Source organism: Ostrea edulis, chromosome 3 (assembly GCF_947568905.1).
Source record: "Ostrea edulis chromosome 3, xbOstEdul1.1, whole genome shotgun sequence".
Classification (NCBI taxonomy): domain Eukaryota; kingdom Metazoa; phylum Mollusca; class Bivalvia; order Ostreida; family Ostreidae; genus Ostrea; species Ostrea edulis.
Window position 1 is genome coordinate 38,191,428 of NC_079166.1, and position 23,304 is coordinate 38,214,731.

Genomic DNA, 23,304 nt, shown 5'->3' on the forward strand with positions numbered 1-23,304 from the left:
ACGAAGTAGCATCTGCATAGTAATTTGGTAATAATTTCCATTTCAGAATTTAAGAGATATTGGTGTCTAATAACTGTTGCCCAACTTACATGTTGAATTATCTCTGCTAATTTGCTATGGCGTTCAACTCAACGTAACGCAATGCCCCAACGCAATCCCCCGAGTGTCGTCTGGCGCCGGTATATATACCTTTTTTCACCGGATACCCAACGTTACCAATGTACACAGTGACGTACTGCACACATGACGTCACGTTCTTTGGTGATCGTGCCAAATTTAGCAACCGGAAGTATGAAGTTACCAATGTCGATTCGGTAGGCTGTATAAGTTATAAATACAGCAAAAATACGTAAAAGCGTTGAGTGCCAGTGACTATAATTGATACAAACAAGGTAAGGAAACATTAATGGTTGATTGCAGGTATTCTTTGTTAATAAACTGAGTTAAGCGCTATATTTCGATGTATTTCTCTGCACCAAAGTCGCCAACACGTGCACCGATGTAGTACACAACATGTCACCAGTCATGGGTTATTATCCAGACTCCGATTGGAAATACACAAGCGTTAGCTTTATGTATTTTACGTATATATCGATGACTGCACACTCTTCGATAATCCCGTATTATACATCGTAGATTTATAGCGCTAACTTTATCAACACAAAGACCTACACATTACACTATCCCCCTCCAAAAATAAAAGGATTCGTCCTCGAATGTTACAATTAATTATTAAAAATACTCACCACCTAAGATATTCGTGTCATAACAATAATATACAATGTAAGTGAAATTAATTATAATTATCAACATGCTCATTAAACAATTCACATTATGATTATATACAATATGTGCAATGTAAATAGAGCATTTACACATACTCACCAGATATTTCACATTATGATTAATATATACAATATGATGATGAAGACAATGAACTGTACATAGTGAATCTTGGTTAACAATATGCTAATAAATTGTGGAATACATGTATATATACAATGAGAATTTTGAAAGTTCACTAAGTCCATAATGTTACAGTCAATAAAGTTCGCACTTCACAATCAGTATTCACTCTAAAGTATAAGTCTGTTTTGTAGACACTTGTGTGGCCATATCCTTTTTATCAGGGAAGACTTGTTGTTGACAGGCTGGTGAAGTTTGAGAACAGGCTTCCGCGGTCAAGGTGTATTCAGGGTCAGGTGTGAAAATACTCTTTAGGCGATATACCCGACCATCAGGAAAAGTAAGCTCCTCCACTTTCGTTATGGATGCTGCCCCTGAAGGAACCCAAGAAACAGTGCGTCCGGATGATCTCCTTGCCTCAATGTTGGCTCTTCTCAATAGACATGCAACAAAGTCATTTCTCGTGCTGCTTGGGGCTCCGGCAAAGAACAACCTTGGATCATGAGCATGGGTGGAGGATACGTCCGTAGGGGAAGTCGTCTCACACTTGTGAAGGACATACTGTGGAGCTGAGGAGAAAGTGTCCACTGACTTGGGAAGTGATGTCTCCGGGACAACAGCAGGTCCAGGCTCCAACGTAGCAGTAGGGAGCACTCCCTCAAGCTTCTCTGTGGCTGGAAGCACTTCTATGGGACATCGATGGTCTAACTCGGAATCCTTCAAAGGAGACAAGTTTGGAATTTGGGCTTCAAACAAGGAGAGAATGGCACTGGTTTCAGGAGAGCAAAGCTGGGGTACAGAGGCAGATTCACTCATGGCTGTTGCATCTGGAACCGCATCAGGGGTTTTCCGCACAACTTTTCGTGGAGGCTCAAATATCACTGGCATCGATAACAAAGGGCTGGTAACTGTGTCTGGGTCCAACCCGTATAGGGATATGGGTGCCGGGCTGCTCCTTAGGGATACTGATAGAGAAGGACTGCGTAAAGGGGTCAGCTCAGGATGGGTCCCAGTTGAAAGAGTAGGTGGACAGGCTTCCTTTTCTGGCATGTCTGTTTGCTCTTTTGGTCTTGGCCTGAAATGAGATTTCGTCTTGGGTGGACTTTTACTATTTGTAGTTGACTTTCTGGAGGAAACAGGAGACCGGCAGCGGGAAATCTGTTTTGGATGGTACTCTGGAAATACAGGACTGGGGGAGCGATTCTCTGTTGCAGATCTAGAAGTGAAGGAGTAGGATACCTTCTGTCCTGGATGACGCCTCTCAAAGTGGTGTGCCATCAGGTACTTCCTGCTGCCTGGGAGCTCGTATTGGCAGTGACTGCATTTAATGACGTCTCCATGTATATCTTGGAAGTGACGCATCATCTGTCTCCTAGTATGGTACGTCCTTCTACAGGCCCGACAGTCCCACCTATAACAACATGATTATTAGGATATAATTTAAACATAAAATGTAAGTTGTTTTTTTTTTTTCTTTCAAGGATGCCATGATGCTACTGCTGTTGGATGCCAGTATTTAATCAAGGGCGTATTGATGAACAGGGTTCAAATAAGGACCAACTCGACTTCTAGGTAAGATGCTTTTGTAAAAATTTTGCTCACACACCTCAGTTCCTCTTCATTGGAAAAATAAAATAAATAAGATTACAAAATGATTAATAACTCGACTTTATACCAAGTGGATGATCAGGCCACTGTATAAGTCTACCCGTACCACAAGGGTACACAGAGTAGTATGTGGCGCCTCACACTACCCTAAACCGCCAGCATTATTCCCGAGGCTCTTGCAATTCAAGCAGCCCCTATACCCGACTCAGTAACTTAATTACTGGCCAATTCAACAATAAAATTTAAAAAAAATAACTTCATCCATGTAGAGCGTTTAATACATAGATCACAGGAACTGAGAATGGTTTTTATCTCTCCCTTACTGCTTGAACCATTTTATGGATTTACCACCATTGTACGGTAGAAGTCGGTCAACATGATAAATTTTGGCAATAGCATTCTTTGATCGCTTTATCAAGTATGTGAGATCATCAATTTTCTTAATGACCACATAAGGCCCCTTCCATCTGTAGGATAGTTTTTGGCACACCCCCACCTTTCTTGAAGTATCATGCAGCCACACAGCTTGTCCTTCTTTGTAAGATTTTGTTTTGGCTTTAATATCATACTGTTTCTTTTGATATATTATACTCTGGTTTAATTTCTTCCTTCCCAACTCATGAATCTTGGCAAGTTTTTCTTTTAATTTAGAAACATAATTTTCTTCATCTAACTCATCTGTACTGTTCCTAACAACAGGTTCTTGAATAAAAGCCTTCATGGGTAAGGTTACCTCTCGCCCAAGCATCATAGCATTAGGAGTCTGTCCTGTGCTGGATTGTACTGAAGCTCTGTATGCCATAAGTACCTGGGGAAGGAAAATATCCCATTCATGTTGATTTTTATGACAATACATTGCCAACATATCACCCAAAGTTCTGTTAAGCCTTTCCACATTCCCATTAGATTGTGGATGATAGCTAGTAGTTCTTGTTTTATCAATTTGTAAGATTTTGCACATTTCTTTGAATATGGTCGATTCGAAATTTCTCCCTTGATCGGAATGGATCTGCAATGGAGTACCAAAGCGACACACAAAGTTTTCAACAAAAGCTTTGGTAATGGTGCTTGCCTCTTGGTTTGGAAGAGCAACAGCTTCCACCCATTTGGAAAAACAATCTATCATTGCTAGGATGTATTTATTTCCTGCTTTCGTTAAAGGTAGGGGACCAAGGATATCAATGGCTATTCTTTCCATAGGCTCTCCAACATGGTATGAACCAAGAGGGGCATGATTACTTTTCTTTGTTTGTTTGCGAGCTGCACAATGGTCACATGACTTACAGTAGCTTAATACAGTGTCTTTCATTGAAGGCCAATAGAACCCTTGTTTTATCCTCTCTAATGTTTTTTCAGTACCCAGATGACCTGCGGATGGTATATCATGATAATTATGAAGAACCTCTCTTTGCAGTGACTTAGGAACAATAAGAAGGTAAGAAGATTCTTGTTCATTTATCCACTGTAAATAAAGTAACCCTGAAATAACATGAAGTCGATCCCATTGGCGCCATAAGGTTTTCAGAACTGAAGACTTATTGGATATAGATTGCCATGAAGGTCTGTCATCTTCTTCTTTTGCTAATAGAATTGGTCCTATGTTTGAGTCTTCAACTTGCTTTTGTCTTATGTTTACTGGTTCCCATCCCTCAATGTAGAGCTGAACCTTTCGCATTTCTGTGTTTGGTTGGTCACTGCTGGTCTGCCCCCTCGTGACAACTCTAACAGCTTCACACTCCTTTCCTTGGACAAGAGTGCAATACTCTTCACCTTCTTCTCTGGTTTGTCTACTGCAAACTTTGCATGGATTTCGGGACAAAGCATCCGCATTTCTATGTTGCCGGCCTGGTCTATGAGTAACACTGAGATTGTAATTCCCAAGTTCTTGCAACCATCGGGCTACCTGTCCACTTGGATTCTTCAGAGTTCTTACCCAGCTTACTGCAGAGTTATCTGTTCTCAGGATAACTTCCTGGCCATATAAGTAAGGATGGAAATGTTTCAGGGCATTTATTACAGCAAGCAGCTCTTTTCTGGTTACGCAGTAATTCTGTTCATATTTATTCATAGCTTTGCTCATATAAGCAATTACATGTTCTTGTCCATCGTGTTCTTGTGATAAGACAGCACCAGTTGCTCGGTCGGAGGCATCTGTATCTAATATAAACTTTTTACCTGTTACTGGATAAATTAATATAGGAGAAGTCATAAGGGCTTCTTTAAGTTGAAGAAATGCTTCTTGACATTCAAGGTTCCAAGAGAATTGAGAGTTCTTTTCACATATTTTGTGTAAGGGTCTAGCTATTTTTGCAAAATTTGATACAAATTTCCTATAGTAGGAGCAAAGACCCAAAAAGGACCTGACCTCCTTGGCAGACTTTGGTATGGGCCAATTACCGATAGCTTCTGTTTTCTTCGGGTCAGTGTGGACCCCTTGTTCAGACACAATATGACCAAGAAATTCAACAGATTTTTGGAAAAGACTGCACTTAGAAGGTTTAAGCTTTAGATTAGCATTTCTTAATCTCTGGAAAACATTTTGAAGTCTTTTGATGCTTTCTTCAAAGGATGATCCTGGTACAATGATGTCATCCATATAGAGTAAACACTCTTCCCACTGCAGTCCTCTAAGAACATCTTCCAAAAGTCTACTTAAGGTACTTGGACTATTACATAATCCAAATGGCATAACAGTAAAATGAAAAAGTCCTAGACTGGTAGAAAATGCTGTCTTTTCCTTGTGTTCGTCTGCCATTCCCACTTGCCAAAATCCTGAATTTAAATCCATTGAACTGAACCATTTAGAGTTGGCAAGTGCATCAAGACAGTCATCCACTCGGGGAAGAGGATAGGCATCTTTAATGGTTATCTCGTTCAATTTACGATAGTCAACACAAAATCTTGTAGAGCCATCCTTTTTGGGGACCAGAACAATGGCGGAAGACCAGGCACTCTTTGAAGGTTCAATTATCCCGTTCTTTAACATCTTTTTCACTTCTTGTTGCTCTATATCCTTTTTTCCTATTGGTAGCCTTCGGGGTGGAGTTCTCATAGGTTGTGCATCTCCAGTTTCAATTCTGTGAGTTATCCCTTTTGCTCTCCCTATGTCGTCCTTATCTCTTGAAAACACATCTTGGTTTTCCATTAAAAGTTGTTTAAATCTACCCCTCTCTTCCTCTGTTAAATTTATGCTGCTTCTTCTAAGAAGATCTTGAAGATGTTCTGGAAAATTGTCATTCTTCTTGCATGGGTCCTCCAGCTGTACTCTGGCACATCTATGCGTAGTGCAATCTATAGGCTCTTCTAATAAAGATTTACAAAATCCTAAATTTGTTTTTGGAAACAACTTTATTTCCTGTGTGCTAAAGTTTACAATATTTGCTTTATGACAACTAGATTTGCTGTCAATTATTCCTGGTAGAATTGAAACACCTTTCTTACCCATCAATTTTATTGATGGTTCGATCAGGGCTGCTTTAGAGAGTCTGCAAGCGTTCGGAATGCCCACGGGAATTGTCATCTGTGAACATGGTGGAATAGTGACTGCCTCTTTAACCGTCACTCGACACACCATAGCGGCATTGCCCCCCGTCCAGCAATTAAGAATTTCATCTCCTATAAAAACCTGTAATTTCCGATAATCTATTTTCTGGACATGCTCTAATAGGAAATCTTGGCCGAGAATTGCATCTTGGGATATATCGCAAACTAAAACAGTGAGTGGGTACTTATTTTCCTTGAACTGAATTTCAAGATCTAATCTTCCTAAGACAGACAACTCATTATCGTTAACATCTCGTATTTTTCTAGCAACACTCTTCAAGGGAAGGTTGTGCTCCTTCATAATAGACTGATACAGTTTTGAAGATAAAAGTGATGAAGTAGATCCACTGTCAAGCAAAAATGAAACATCTGCCCCAGATACAAGTCCAGTTAGATAAAACCCATTATCCCATTCTCCTAACTGTTCACCAGACGATCCCAATCTGACATTCGAACGCTGGCAGTCCTCCATAGCAGGCCCTTTTTCATCCATCCCCCCGTGGCCTAACATTGAGGGGATGGTCTCCCGTTTCCCTGCATCGGCCCTCTGTTATACGGATTACTTTGAGAACCCTGGATCATATACCTCTGATTTTCCATTGGACCCTGCCTCTTACGGTTCAGATGACATTCTCTCTGGAAATGCCCTGGTTTCTTACATAGGAAACAATTTTTCTCAATTGAGGATCTGCTGATATTTCTTTCAAGTTTCTCAATCCTATCGATCAGTTCTCTAAACATCTTTTGTGTTTCAAGACTCTCCCCTTTAGCATTTCCCTCAGAGGTAGCACGCACAACAGGTTTTTTTACAATCTGTTCACCGAAAATTCCCTCATATCTCTCTATTACATCTACAGCCTCGGAAACATTTCGGCAATCTCTATCAATGCACCGGCATTTCATGTCTAGAGAGATAGTTTTATATAGCTGATTCAATGCAATGGCCTCGATTGCTGTCTGATCAAGACCTATATAAGCCTTTTGTGCCATTTGTCTTAAGTCATCCCCCAGTGCCGCAATTGACTCTCCTAACTGTCTCTTCCTGGATTCAAATCGAGCGAGCCACCGATTTTGTTGCCTCAAACTTCCGAATCTTTGACTTAAATTCTTGATTAATGATTCAAATGTTAACGTTTCTGAATTTGCCAAACTCATAAAAAATGTTCTTGCAGCACCTCTCAAACTTGCAGATAATGCTAAAAGTTTTTCTCTTTCATTCCAGTTCCCCAATTCTGCACAAACACGGAAATGGCAAATATATTCGTCCCAGTCAGCCGTACCATCAAAGTTCTCTGGCTTGAGAGAAAGAGGACGTTTTATTGCATAACCCTGTGATGAGGCTGGAGCAAGAAACTTGTTCAAATATTCATCTTGACCACATATAGTATGTGTGTCATCATCATCACCCTGGCCTATGTGTGCATCAGGACAAAAACCCCTCTCCTGTCTGCTATCATCCTGGACTGCAGGATTAAACTGCACTTCTAAATCTGGCGAGTCAGTCATAATGTTGTAAAATAAATTCTTGAATAATGTTTGTGTCAGTCATTTGTATATAGGATAGATTTAAAAAAAAATTTGACCAATAAATTCTGAAAGATCCGGAGTTAGATCAATCTAGTTTATTTTCTGAGTTTATTTAGAATAAATTCCAGAGAAAAAAATCCTCCAAAAAGTTCCAACAGCGCTGAGTTCGATCACAGGATCCTTATCTAAAAATTTAGGATCCCACCGCTGCCACCAAAAATTGTAACGTGCCCGAGGTCTATCTCTCTCATGAGGAAATAAAAATATAGCTCCGAAATTTTACTGCATTTATTACAGTGCTCAGGTAAAAACACAATTACAGGTTAACAATAAAAATATGTATTGGTCTCAGTTGGTGAGCAATATTCATGTTACGTTATATAAAAGCCTTTTTAAAGGACGGAAAGGAGGGGGGGGGGGTTAAAAGGTCGACTGGCACCCAACGAAGTAGCATCTGCATAGTAATTTGGTAATAATTTCCATTTCAGAATTTAAGAGATATTGGTGTCTAATAACTGTTGCCCAACTTACATGTTGAATTATCTCTGCTAATTTGCTATGGCGTTCAACTCAACGTAACGCAATGCCCCAACGCAATCCCCCGAGTGTCGTCTGGCGCCGGTATATATACCTTTTTTCACCGGATACCCAACGTTACCAATGTACACAGTGACGTACTGCACACATGACGTCACGTTCTTTGGTGATCGTGCCAAATTTAGCAACCGGAAGTATGAAGTTACCAATGTCGATTCGGTAGGCTGTATAAGTTATAAATACAGCAAAAATACGTAAAAGCGTTGAGTGCCAGTGACTATAATTGATACAAACAAGGTAAGGAAACATTAATGGTTGATTGCAGGTATTCTTTGTTAATAAACTGAGTTAAGCGCTATATTTCGATGTATTTCTCTGCACCAAAGTCGCCAACACGTGCACCGATGTAGTACACAACATGTCACCAGTCATGGGTTATTATCCAGACTCCGATTGGAAATACACAAGCGTTAGCTTTATGTATTTTACGTATATATCGATGACTGCACACTCTTCGATAATCCCGTATTATACATCGTAGATTTATAGCGCTAACTTTATCAACACAAAGACCTACACATTACAAGTGCATCTGATTTTTTTTTTTAAATTTTAATTTCTATGTATGATTATAATTTCTGCTGAATTGAACAATTTGAACACTGACCGATTTCAAATGAAAGAAAAGATGAAAATCATACATCAACAATTGTTTGTTTGTTTGTTCTTGGTTTGAGAATTGTCCACTCAAAGGGACGTCATCGGCTGTAGATGAAGTCCCACAAGTAATATCAATACCTACCATAACACGGGACATCAGCTGCTTTAAAGGACACATGAGAGACCCATAACGGTCATGTCTAATTCTGTACCCTACGAAGTACTTAACTTTAACAACCGATACTTATTCTAAACGTAACAGCCGCCATGCATCGAACTAGAGAACAATAATACAATAGCATGATAAAAACCTGCACCCTTTGCGTATCGCTGGAACACGAAATTTAACACTGATGTCAGTCATAACCTTTGCTGACACGATCTTTTTATTTCATGACTGATTTCATAATTGTTACACGAAATTCCAAGCTAGTACATCCTACTCGTGCTTATCCATGGCGACAGTCTTCAAATACCCATAGTATCTCGCTGAAATTAGCAGTAGGGACGATCCCAATCTCTCTCTCCCTCTCTTTCAAATTTTAAGCACGTGCTGGAGCAAAAGCATAAGAAAAATCACTCAATATCATATAAATACGACCAGCCTCTATCTCTTTTGTAGTCGTATTTACACTCATGGACATTCTGTCCCTCAACTACCCAATCTACGTAAATATCTTCCCAAATCTGTGTCACCATCGGTACAGCCTCCAGACCACTTTAATGATATAGGGAAATCAGTATGCACTTACTGGGGAAATTCACAATGTGGTGGTGTTTTTTCTGTCATTCACAAATCTTTTTGGTCAACACATTTCTATCGTCTAGTCACGATTGTATTCTCATCAAGACAACACTCGTGCCATATCGACAATAATAATCTTTTTTCTCGTCTAGTTAAGGTAGCTCATTAGACTAAATTGTATCTTTTGGCTCGTTAAAACACCTCTTATGAAATATGATTTTACCACCGAAAGAGTGATAAAAGCTCTTTTAAAAGTATTTTATATGATATTTTCAGTAATTTATCCCCGAATGATAAAAAAGGTACTTTGTTTCTAAATAAGATACTCTAGAGGCGAAATTTCGCTGTGATTTGGTGTGTAATATGAATATCTTAGAAAACATGACTAAACGATTCAGATAGACGTTTTAATTTTTGAAATAAAATGATATTTATGAAAATTGAAAACATTATTTGCTAATATTTTTTAATCTTCGGATAAAATCTTCAAAAAAAAAAAAAAACACTTGTCAATTAGAAAAAAAGATACAACAGAGAAATATATTTTTAAAAGAAATTGAAATGAAATGGTCAAAATTCAGAAATATTATTACCAAGCCCGATCGGAATTATAAAAGAGTAGTCATAACGAACATTATGATCAGAAAACTACATTCCCTTGATGTAAAATGGTTTACAAATTAAACGAATTTATAAAGGAAACTAATTTCTTGATGAACAGTGCATATAGTTAACATATATGATTATTTTTAGTAATTTCTATCAATTTTGATCGGGATTGGTACTTTTCTCTCTCGTTTGAATATAATGATTAATCTGAAATTTGTTCATTTCGTTTCAATATTCTAAAATAATTAATATATTTCTTCGATATATCTGTTTTCTAACTGGCATGTCTTTTTTAAGATTGTATTCGTAGATTTAGAAAATGCTAACAAATATGTAACGTTTTCATTTTCATAAATATTTTTCTTCTAAACAATTAGAACGTTTATATCTGAATCTTTTAGGTATGTTTTATTAGATATCCATATCAAGCAGCAAATCACAACAAAAGTTGGACTCCAGAATCTCTTATTTGCAAACAAAACACCTTTTTTTTTATAATTCCGGGGAAAATTACAAAAACAAAATCATATAAAATAATTAAGAGCTTGTATCACTTGTTCAATGTTGAAATTATACTTCATAAGAGGTGTTTTAACGAGTCATTAAATAAAATATTAGTGTAATGAGCTAAAGATAATGTGTCTAATTGCGTCCAGTTGTGACATATACTATGGCTTAATGAGATATCCAGTTGGTACATGTATGTCAACAACAATTTGTGGTTTTGATCAATGCTGACATATGCATTGACAAACAGCCATACAGTATGTATAACGGAAGAAAAAGTATATATTTTGTGGAAAGTAATGTGAACTAATGCGTATTTCCTCCATTAATTATTTAAGGAATGACGCTTTTTTATAATCCGCTTCGCGGGTTATAAAGCGTAAACTGACTCAAACCAGGTATACTCGTATAACTTGCCCCAGAATTAAAGTAATTCCTTATAATTTAATGCAGGAGACAAAGATGCTAACCTTCGTTTATCAAAATGTACATAAACTTGGAAAAATACAAGTCAACTGAGCCGCGCAAAGATTCACTTAGCAACAACGATGAAGCGTCAACATATGTGTGAAAGTCGCCATCTTAAATTGTTGTCAATTTGTCTTAGTTCAACAGAGCCTAGCCTATTTATTAAATTATTGTATCGAAGGTGAAGTTTGTCATAACAGAAAATATGTGTAGGCTATGCATGAAATGCGTATTTCGCTGCCCTTTAGAGATCGACTTTGAAATCGCTTATCTCCGACAGATTGAGAAAATACGGGGAAATGCATTGTTTAAGCCTAGATCTACCCAAAGTAAGTCTTCAAATATCAAAAATGCAATAATTTGCGGCTTTTAACTCTGTCAAAACTTCCACTACATGAAAACTTACCCTTGTATGCAACGGTGTCGCTAATAGTAAATCCGACACAAGAAAATATGTAAGCAAGTGACAAATCGCGATCCACATGTCAATGTGTCTGACGTCATGTGATAAAAATGTGACGTATGAATTTTTGTTTGCTTTGTTGAAAGACGGATCAAGCAATGAAACACCCCCCCCCTTCCCTAGTGAGAAATGTATTTCAAAATGAACAGGGTAATGCTTACTTGGAATATAATATCTGTGTTTTAATCTATTATTCGACCATACATACAGAGAAAGATGTTTTACAACAGTGATTTGCGTACAAGTAGATGCTAATACTTGACAAAAACAAAAAAAACCGATATCTGTATCAAATCGAAGAAACTTATTGTACACGTTGACTTTCTATTCCATAGAAGGCTGAAAACAGTGCTGGAATGTACATTTAGAGAGAGAATAAAAAATAGTTCCGGCTCTGGTTGTCAAGGGGGTGTGTCCCCATACCAAACCAGGTTATACAAAAATAACCTGCGTTCCTCAATTGGAATTTGACCAATCAGAAACAAGGATACAATAAGAATTAAATTATTTACATTTATACAACAACAAAATTATGGAGGTTATGGATCGAAGTTATTACAAAAGAAAAAAACCTGGATTAATCAAAAACCTTAAAAGTTTTTGGAAAAAGTTGGGGTTTTTGTGTTAAGCTAGAAAATTAACGCGCTGAAAAGGGAATACTCCTAGTTGTCAGTGAGTCTGATTGGTTGTTACGCGCAAGTTTAGGCATGCACTCCGAACAGTTTCGTTGAAATAAGAAAAACTATCAAGTTGGAAATTCCACTGGTTGGGTTCCACTAGGAGCAAACCCAAAATTAACACGGTTTAGTCACATGATTTGAAGTTTGAATGATCTAAACATTCAGACTATGAACACCAGAGGTTTTATTGTCCTTAAATATCTTTTCACGGTTTCTGTGAGCTTTTCGCTTGACTATTATGGTTGTAGCCATGTCTATACAAACTTAGGATGATCTTAGGAGAAGGGTTATGCTGTCCTAAAGATAGGATGAATTTATAGCGAGTCTTAAAAGGAAAGCTTCGATAACCTGAGTAAGTAACATGCTTAGGATACGTCTTAGTCCTAAGATAGTTTCGTAAACATGCCTGCTGGTGCCTGAAAGGAGTAAGGATCTCTTGTGGACCGGTCACAAGCCCTATGTCTTGATCAGGTAAAACGGAGTAATCCATATTCAAAATAAATGTGCTAAGAACGGCCTAACAATGGATATGAAACACGTCAGACAGCATTTGACCCAATGATAGGTTACATTGGCAAACTAGATCGTTATAACGACCATAGAATTTGCAAAATGCTGGCTTAAAACGAGAATGCTGAAACCCCTGTAACAACAACTTGCTTGTTAGTAGCCTGCCTCGATTTAAAAATTGATCATACACAGAACAAGCTCTTGCGTATTGAGTCAGTTGAGAGATATAAATACCATGTGCGGGAGAAAATAGAATATTGCTCCATAAATATGGAAATTTGACAATGAAGACGCTAAAATCATCCCGTTTGTTATAAAGTTGAGTTGTTAATTTGCCGTTAATATTCATTTTCAATAAAATATGTAAGTAGCAAGCAGATATGGAAGACTCTGGTGTTTTTGTTTTATCTCGAGTTCACAGGGATGTATTGAATAGACATATGATTGAAAATAATTATTGTTAATAGATAAAACATCATCGATATATCTAAATGTCGTGCTGAAGGTTGCAGCAAATTATTTGTTCTTCTTTTGAATAAAACCTGCTTCATAAGAATAAAAAGAGGTCAGCTAATCAAAGAGCACAATTTGTGCTCATCGGAATTATTCCGGCACACTGTTGGAAGACCTGACCACCAAAGACTACGAAGATATTGTCAATAGGGGAATATGTTTTGGTTCAAGCTTGTAACAGGCATTGTCTTTGTAAGGCTCATTATTACTAGTGTATTTTGAACGAACTTGGCAGTAATTCCACATTTGGTAATCGTTCTTATACTTCAAGTACCCTTTCAAAAGATGAAATTCTTCAAAGTCATGCTCCAGTTTTAGACAAGTTTAATATCCTAGTCAATGGGTTTGATGAATATGAGTTATCTACCTATACTGGATTCCTAAACTTCACAAAAACCCTTACAAACAAAGATACATCGCTGGATCGAGTAATTGATCTACCAATCCCTATCTTTGTTCCTTACGAAAATAGTAACTGTTGTAAAGGAGAAACTTCAAACGTACTGTGTCACAGCATATGCCAGAAGTGGTGTAAATCAAATGTGGAGTCTAAAACAAAAAATTAGTACATTTGAAATCACAAAACTTTTCTCAAACCAACGACATCAAAACGTATGGCTTTTTAACACTTTATACGACCATTCTTCACGATAAATTAAAGATTAAACTTTTTAACATCATAGACAGTCGCTTCCTCAACAAAAATGGAAAAGGAAATATTCGTATTTAGTGACCAGTCATCCAAAAGATTACTTTGTAAAACACCACTCTGATTCCCCGCACAAGTACTCGGAAGTTGAAATAAAAAATATGCTGGAGTTCCTCATTGACAATATCTTCGTAGTCGTCGGTAATCAGGTCTTCCAACAGTCTGTAGGAATTTCATTGGGCACGAATCGGGCTCCTTTGTTAGCTGACCTGTTTTTATATTCTTTTGAAGCAAAGTTTATTCAAAAGCTTCTACATGAGAAAAAATCTCTTGCCGTGGCCTTCAACTCGACATTTAAATATACCAACGATGTTTAATATACTCAGTGGTAGGGCATTCACTTCGTTACCGTGAGGGTGAGTCCTACTCTTGCCATGGACGCGTTAAACCTAAGACGTTAATATAGATAGTGATTACCCCTTCGCCAAACGCTCGGCATTTATAAGTGAGAATTACGAGTCTTTCAAATATTACCTTAAAAACGGAGGTCCCGTATCGCCACAAGCGTTGGCACTGCTACTGCCCTGAGTGCTAAGCATATAGACCATGGGCCAGTAACACATTACCCCCCCCCCCCTAGGGATTTTTCTACGCTATGATGTTTTGAAAGTGTGTATAAAATAAAGGTAAATGAAGGTTGTTTGATAAATTTATGTTGGGGCGTTTTCAAGATATGGCCATTTGAATTTATAAAAAAAAATTGGCAAATTCAGCATGGCTGTTACGGTGTTCCATACCGCATTAAAGACGACATATTGTAAACACAAACAACGGGATAGGGACTTCCCAGAGAGGACATTTGTGAGAAATAAGTATAAAAAATAGAAAACAGTGTATTAAGGAAAGTGATACATATTTTTAAATGTCTACAAATTCATGTCTTACGAAATTATACAGTGTATACTACATTCCTAAACTAACATGTACCTATTATCATGTTCAATACTAAATAAACAGTATGAAAAACTGTTCATTCCTAGATACTATAATCCATAGACCCCATCTTTATATGATATATATATACAATCTTGAGTTAGTAAATATAACTTTCAACATAAAAATCGTTGTCCACATTTCCATGTCTCATACGATATATCTAATGTATGGAAGGCCATAAATGTGTATAACCAATAAAAAGAAAGCACATGGATTACTTTTGAGTATACAATGCAAATATGGGGGGAACCCTGATAAATAATGGCTCGACTACTGAGAATATGACATTGCAAACAATAAACTAATTTATGAATAATTTAGATTAATGAGTTGTATTAATCTACAATTGTAAAATAGATAAATATATTGTCATATGTAATATTGGACACCTTTTCAATTTTCAGCTTACTTACAAAGATGTCACATAAGACAGAGTCCCAAGAATAATAAAGGCATATATTGTTTACTAGCTTTAAATGGTGCCTTGCATGGTTTCTATCGCTGTTGTTATAATAATTTACAAATATTAATTAGTTACTAGCAGTAAAACTTGAGCATTGACGAGTCAAGTGAACTGTAAGACTAAGAGACGTTCACTCAGCCTGTGTTCACTATCGACACTTTCCCCGCCCATAAATGTCTGTTCTGTGATGAAGAAACTCAAGTACAAGGGAAAAACACAAACTTGTTAAGTGTGTGACAAAAACAGTAGAAGCCATTTAAAAAAAACTCTGCATACAATAAAAGTGACTATAACACAATAAATTAGTTAGGTGCTTGTATATTGTTTAACGTTCTGCTCGATAATTTTTCACTCATATGGAAGCGTCACTATTGCCGATGAAGGACTGCAAAATTTAAGCCTATATGCTTGGCACTTACGGCCATTGAGCAGGGAGGGATCTTTATCATGCCACACCTGCTGTGAAACGAGACCTCAGTTTTTGAGATCTCATTCAAAGGACCATCCCATTTAGTCACCTATTACAATAAGCAAAGGGGTACTGAGGACCTAGTCTAATCTGGATTTCCACGGAACAATGGTTTCCTTGCCCCATTATTCGCCTCTTACGAAAAGCAAAAGGTACTGAGGACCTATCTCTTCTAACCCAGATACCCAAAGGACAACTATAAGTAAAGTTCAGTATATTGATTTGGTTGCTAAAGGGGGGAATGTTTCATCCAACCTGTAGAAAAACGTACACTAAGTTCGATGATCTAAACAAGTCAGAACCTAAAATTAATATAATTCTTGAGCAACATGGAAAGGCATTTGACTTTATCTGAATATATGGAGATAAATATCGTGTAGAATTATGTGGTTGAAAGTATGACAAAGCTCAGAGAGAGATACTTGTCATTTATCCCGATTCATATAACAGTGATTACAAAACTTGAAACCTAAATAAAAAACACAAAGAAAATTTGGTAGCAAAGTTGAATTTCGGAAAACTCCGAAGGCGAACTTATATAATCTGCATGTGTTGCTACTGAATTGAGTTTGCATTTGCGTTAGCCCTTTCAAGTCAAAGAATCTGCTATGATAATCAAAAGGTAGATTTCTGACTGCCACAAAATTGCCATGCAATAACTTAACATGGCCACCTCTCCATCATCTCTGAATACATGTGTATATAATATCTCATTGTATGTCTCTCTCAAGTCGTATCACACAATCCATCTTATTTTTAATGGCGAAAAGGTTTCCCAAATCGTACTCTCAGGACATATGTGTCTCAGCTATGGATGGCAAATGGATATTACATAAGCACCTCACGTTTAAAATGACTATGCACCATCTGACGAGAAGTACTAAGTTAATTACACTATCAAACATGTTATGTTACTGTAGATTGATTGATTGTATCTTGCTTAACGTCCCTCTCGAGAATTTTTCACTCATATGGAGACGTCACCAAGACCGGTGAAGTGCTTCAAATTTATGCCTTTACTCAGCGCTTACTGCCATTGAACAGTGAAGGTTCTTTAGCGTGACACACCTACTGCGACACGGGACATCCGTTTTTAAGGTCATCTCCGAAGACTCGTGACATCTACACCTGATGCCGAGGGTTTGGTGATGGAACTGTCATTACCTGTTTTAACAACTTAGTTTGTCGCGGCCGGTTGTAGAAGTTACTCACAGACTCAAGAGTTTGAAACTACTATTTGCAATGCAATTAAAATTCTGGATTAATATTGCATGCAAAAATATCTCTTACTAATAACTCAGTAATTCATATACCTCGCCTTAATGTCAAACAACTTGATATATAAACAAGGGGTTAAGTTCTTTAATGCAAAATACATTTTTGCAAATGTCCATATCATGTTTGTAAGATTCTCGAAGTTTTTCCATTTTTAAACAATACTTTAATTACAAATTTCATGAGTTTGCCCCAAAACTTGAAAAGGTCCCCTTGCATTAATGTCAAACAATCTTTTTCACAATTTAAGGGTTACATACTTTCAAAAATTAATTGTTTTCAAAGGTCCATATTATTTATAAATGATCTGAAGAACTTTTCCATTTTGCGGCGATTTTTAAAGAACAAAATCATGTTTTATCCCGAGAAGTCGTAAACATCCCCAATTATTTATGTCAAACATCTTGTCAATCAAAGGGTTACATTAATTCACATAATACTTGTTTGTAAATGTCAATGACATCTATATCGGATGTAAAGAGTTTTTTTTCCCAGTTTTCGGCTATTATGTTTACGAATTTTTTGTTTTTGCCCTCAAAATATAAAAGGTCTCAATGTTAACAATCTGATGTATAGTTAAAGGAATACAAACTTTCAGAAAATAATTGTTTTCAAATGTCCATGTCATCTATATACTTGTAGGATCTGAAGGAGTTTTCTATTTCTCATCGATTTTTAAAGAAAAAATCATGTTTTAGCCCCAAAACTAGTAAATACCCTCACTTATTTATGTCAAACAACTTTATATATAAACAAAGGGTTATATTCGTTCAAAAAATACTTGTTTGCAAATGTCAATGACATTTATATCGGATCTGGAAAGTTTTTCCAGTTTTTGGTTATGATTTTTACAAATTTCATGTTTTTTGCCCCAAAACTCGTAAACGCCCCAACGTAGAAATGTCAAACAACCTGATTTATAATCTAGGGAATATGTACTTTCAAAAAATACTTGTTGGCAAATGTCAATGACATCTATATCGGAACTGAAGAGTTTTTCCAGTTTTTGGCTATGATTTTTACAAAGTTCATATTTTTTACCCCAAAACTCGTAAACGCCCCCATGTAGAAATGTCAAACAACCTGATTTATAATCTAGGGACTATGTACTTTCAAAAAATACTTGTTTGTAAAAATCCCTAGGGGGGTCCCCCATTACCTTTACTAGCCCATGGCAATAGTACTTCATCTACAGCTGGTGACGTCTCGATACGAGTGAAAAAAATTCTCGACTGGACGTAAAACAATCAATCAATATATTAACAATAATCATCTTCATTCGTATGTCGATTCGACATATCTCTGTTAATTCGAAATAAAAGACACCACAGAATCGTACTTAGTTATTCTATTGAAAATGAATATTAACGGCAAACTAACAACTCAACTTTATGACAAACAGGATGATTTCAGTTTCTCCATCGTCAACTTTCCATATCTATGTAGCAATATTCCATTATCATCTGCATGTAGTGTTTATATCTCTCAATTGATTCGATACGCAAGAGTTTGTTCTGCGTATGATCAATTTTTAAATCGAAGCAGGCTACTAGCAAACAGGTTGATATTAAAGGGGCTTCAACAGGCTCGTTTAAAGTCAGCATTTCGCAAATTTTATGGTTACTATACTGATCTAGTTTGCCAATACAACATTTCACTGGGTCAAATGCTGTCCGACGTGTTTCATACCAATTGTTAGGCCGTTCTTGACACACTGATTTTGACTCCGTTTACTTGATCGAAACACAGGGCTCACGGCGGATGTGACCAGTCGATAGGGGATGCTTCCTCCTCCTAGGCACCTGACCTGACCTCTGGTATGTACGTGTTTGCCCAGGCCAATATTTTGCATTCCTTACAGGAGTTAACAGATTGATCACTGTTTGTTATCTTCACCTTTCATTATCCAAATCAAGAATTGCCAGAAAAACGAAATCTAAATGAGCTGTCGATTCATTCAAATCGTGATGCGGCTCTAGACTTGAGGAGAAAGTGAAATCATTTCCACGAGTGATGTGTGTCATTGTAAGTTTACAAAAAGAAAAAAAAAAGAAGAGATGTTTATGTTGAAATTCCGGTCTTATACTATTTTGAATTCTGATGGTAGTTATATAAAACGTTTCCAAATTTAAAGTTTTCGGAACATTACATAAAACAACCCGCTTTCAGTTCTGCATTTGGTCGAAGCATATATCGTTCAAGTTTTGATAACTGTTCAATTGCATTATCTGTGTTTGAAAACTATTTCAGAGAGCAAATGCAAAGAGATCGGTAAAGTTGGCTACTAGTAACCAGCTACTAGTAACTGGCTACTTAAAAAGAGAAAAGTTGGCTACTAGTAGCCAGCTACTTGAACCAGGGAAAGTTAGCTACTAGTAGCCAGTTACTAGTAGCCAGCTACTAAAAGTAAGAAAAGTTAGCTAGTCGTAGCCAGCTACTTACAAAATATAAAAGTTATAATTACTGATAGCTCGCTACCAGATATAGGTTAATGAGTTTGAAAATTATTATCTATCAGATTTATTTCTAAAGAGGACGAGGAGTCGTATGATATTTCATGCTCAATTATCCCCAGTTACATAACGTTGCAATGCAAAATACGAATAAACTTTTTCAACTGAGTGTTTACTTTAAAAGTGATACGGATTGAATTCAGACCTTCAATTATTTGATATACCATCCATTTTGAGATATCTGCTACTTTTACAGTTTGATTGGAGTTACCCTGAAATTCAACATAAGTGTGAATACGGTAAGAAACTTTATGTTTAACTTTATGTTTGTATTAGATATCTGACGAATTTACGACTATACATATGGCAAGAAGTGATAGATGGTGTTTTGGTACGCCACGAATTTTCAGATATCGCTCTTTAGGAAATCAGTTACATTTTGATTATCGGTACAATGAAATTTCAAGATCCGTGTGGATACCATAAAGAACTCCGTGTTTATATCATATATTTAACTAACTTACAACGATACGTATGGCGAATAATGATATTGGGTATCGTGATATGTCATCAATTTTCAGATATCACGCTTAAAAAAGTCAGCTACATATACCTTTCGATGGCAAGTAAACTGAAATTTCAAGTTTTCGCAAATATCTTAAGGAACTCTGAGTTTGTATTAGATATCTGACTAATATACAATGATCAAAGTGAAGAAGAGTGATATTAGGTATCTTGACATGCCATAAATTTCCAGATATCACCCTTAAGGAAGTCAGCTACTTATACCTTTGGATTCCTGGTATCCTGAAATTTCAAGTTTTTCATAAACATCTTAAAGAACTCTGTGTTTGTATTAGATATCTGACTAGTTTACAACTATCCATGTGAAGTGGAGTGGTCCTAGGTATCTTGATATGCCATCAATTTTCCGATATCACCCTTAAGGAAGTCAGTTACTTATATCTTTTGATTCCAGGTAACATGAAATTTCAAGTTTTTAGAAAATATTTTAAGGAACTTCGTCTTTGTTTTAAATATCTGGTTAATTTACAATTATCCACGTGAAGAAGATTGATATTAGGTGTGTTGATATGCCATTAATTTTCCGATATCACCCTTAAGGAAGTCAGCTATTTATACCTTTTGATTCCAGGTAACCTGAAATTTCAAGTTTTTCATAAATATCTTAAAGAACTCCTTGTTTGTATTGGATATCTGATTAATTTACAACTATCCATGTGAAGTGGAATGGTATTAGATATCTTGATATGCCATCAATTTTCCGATATCACCCTTAAGGAAGTCAGCTACTTATACCTTTTGATTCCACGTAACCTGAAATTTCAAGTTTTTCATAAATATCTTAAAGAACTCCTTGTTTGTATTAGATATCTGATTTATTTACAACTATCCATCTGAAGAGGAATGGTATTAGATATCTTGATATGCCATAAATATCCAGATATCACGCTTAAGGAAGTCAGCTACTTATACCTTTTGATTCCTGGTAACTTGAAATTTCAAGTTTTTCATAAATATCTTAAAGAACTCTGTATTTGTATTAGATATCTGACTAATTTACAACTACCTACGTGAAGAGTGGTGATATTAGGTATCTTGATATGCCATAATTTTCCAGATATCACCATTAAGGAAGTCAGCTACTTATACCTTTTGATTGCAGGTAACATGAAATTTCAAGTTTACTACCAATATCATAAGGCACTCTGAGTTTGTATTAGATATCTGACTAATTTACAATTATAAAAGTGAAGAAGAGTGATATTAGGTATTTTGACATGCCATAATTGTCCAGATATCACGCTTAAGAAAGTCAGCTACTTATACCTTTTGATTGCAGGTGACATGAAATTTCAAGTTTTCTACCAATATTTCAAGGAATTCTGAGTTTGTGATAGATATCTGACTAATTTACAATTACCAAAATGAAGAAGAGTGATATTAGGTATCTTGATATGCCATCAATTTCCAGATATCACGCTTAAGGAAGTCAGCTACTTATACCTTTTGATTCCTGGTATACTGAAATTTCAAGTTTTTCATAAATATCTTAAAGAATTCCGTGTTTGTATTAGATATCTGACTAGTTTAGAGCTACCCACGTGAAGAGTAGTGATATTAGGTATCGTGAAATGCCAACAATTTTGGGATATCAAACTTAACGAAGTCAGCTAATTATAGCTTTTGATTGCAGATAACCTGAAATTTCAAGTTTTTCATAAATATCTCAAGGAACTCTGTGTTTGTACTAGATATCTGACTAATATACAATTATCCACGTGACGAAGACTGATAATAGGTGTTTTGATATACCATCAATTTTAAGATATCGTGTTTAAGGAAGTTAGCTACTTTTACCTTTTGATTGCAGGTAAACTGAAATTTCAAGTTTTATCAAATATTTTAAGGAACTCCGTATTTGTTTTAGATATCTGATTAATTCCTTAATCCACATATGACAAGATGTGCTATTAGGCATCTTGATATGCCATCAATGTTCATATATTGCCCTTAATAAAGTCAGCTACTTATACCTTTTCATTCCTAGTAATCTAAAAATTTCACGTTTTCCATACATATCTTAAGGAACTCTGCGTTTGTACTAAATATTTCATTCATTTACAATTTCACATATGACAAGGAGTGATATTAAGGTGGGTCCTTAGTCCTGGATTTTTGGGGTTTAGGTAGCATTTTTTTGTTTGGAATCAATAGATTAACATTCAGAGTAATGAGAAAAGGCAAATTAGTTAAGGATTTCCAGATTTATTTTCATTACAGACACTACTGAAGCAATGTACCCCTATGTAGATTTTTATGAAATTCATAAGAAAAAGTTATCTGTTGTTATTTTAAAATAAAAACAACAACAAAAATTTTAAATTGCATTTATTTATCAGGAAACATGTCAAGAACTAAAACACATGTCATTTTCACTATGTTCATCAAGTTTTAGTATAATAAGTGCAAAATTATTGAATTAGCCTTACTCTCCAAAATGGTAAAAAACAAACAAATATGGACACAATTTCCTTATAGCATGGTTTACATATCATTTTTTCTGGTTATATTAGTAGATGTACATCTGTTATAGTTATTTATGAAACAAAATCCATACCTTTCCTTAATAATTTCAAATCTATAGCTTCCAGATTATGTATATCCCCATAAAAACTCTAAGTCTGGCACCATACAACTGAGCTATTCAAAACCGCTCATGGATTAAAATTTTATGTAATTTCATGAAAAGACACAAATAATAATTCCTTATCACCTTGGTAAAATGTTTGTGAAAAATATAGGAAATCTATTGCATGATGGACTTGATAAATAATTCAATGAAAACAGAGTTATTGTCCTTGGATTCAATATTTTGAAACGCATAATTGACTATTCAAATATAACTAAGACTTTTGAAATATTTTATGGCTAACAAGATTTTTTACAATAACTATTGAAAAAGACTCCAACAAAATTTATGTTCCAGTCATTAAATTATTGACTTTGCACAATCTTATGACGTCACAGGAGTGTGGAACTACGTTAAGTATCTTAATATGCCATCAATTTTCAGATATCACTAGTAAGGAAGTCAGCTACTTAAAGCATTTGATTCCTGACAACCTGAAATTTCAAGTTTTTCATAAATATCTTAAGGATCTCCTTGTTTGTATTAAATATCTGACTAATTAACAAGTA

The 23,304-nt window shown here is 36.0% G+C and overlaps 1 long non-coding RNA gene across 2 annotated transcripts; it reads left to right on the forward strand.

The window, feature by feature from the left end:
* The first annotated feature begins 446 nt into the window (after positions 1–446).
* LOC125649871 (uncharacterized) lies at positions 447–7,673 on the forward strand. Of its 2 annotated transcripts, XR_008801995.1 has the most exons (5): positions 447–1,927; positions 2,025–2,286; positions 2,388–2,478; positions 3,871–3,949; positions 7,280–7,673. It is a non-coding gene; the product is annotated as an uncharacterized LOC125649871 (long non-coding RNA). The 2 variants fall into 2 exon arrangements; XR_008801994.1 differs by having other exon boundaries at positions 447–2,286.
* Positions 7,674–23,304: the final 15,631 nt, after the last annotated feature.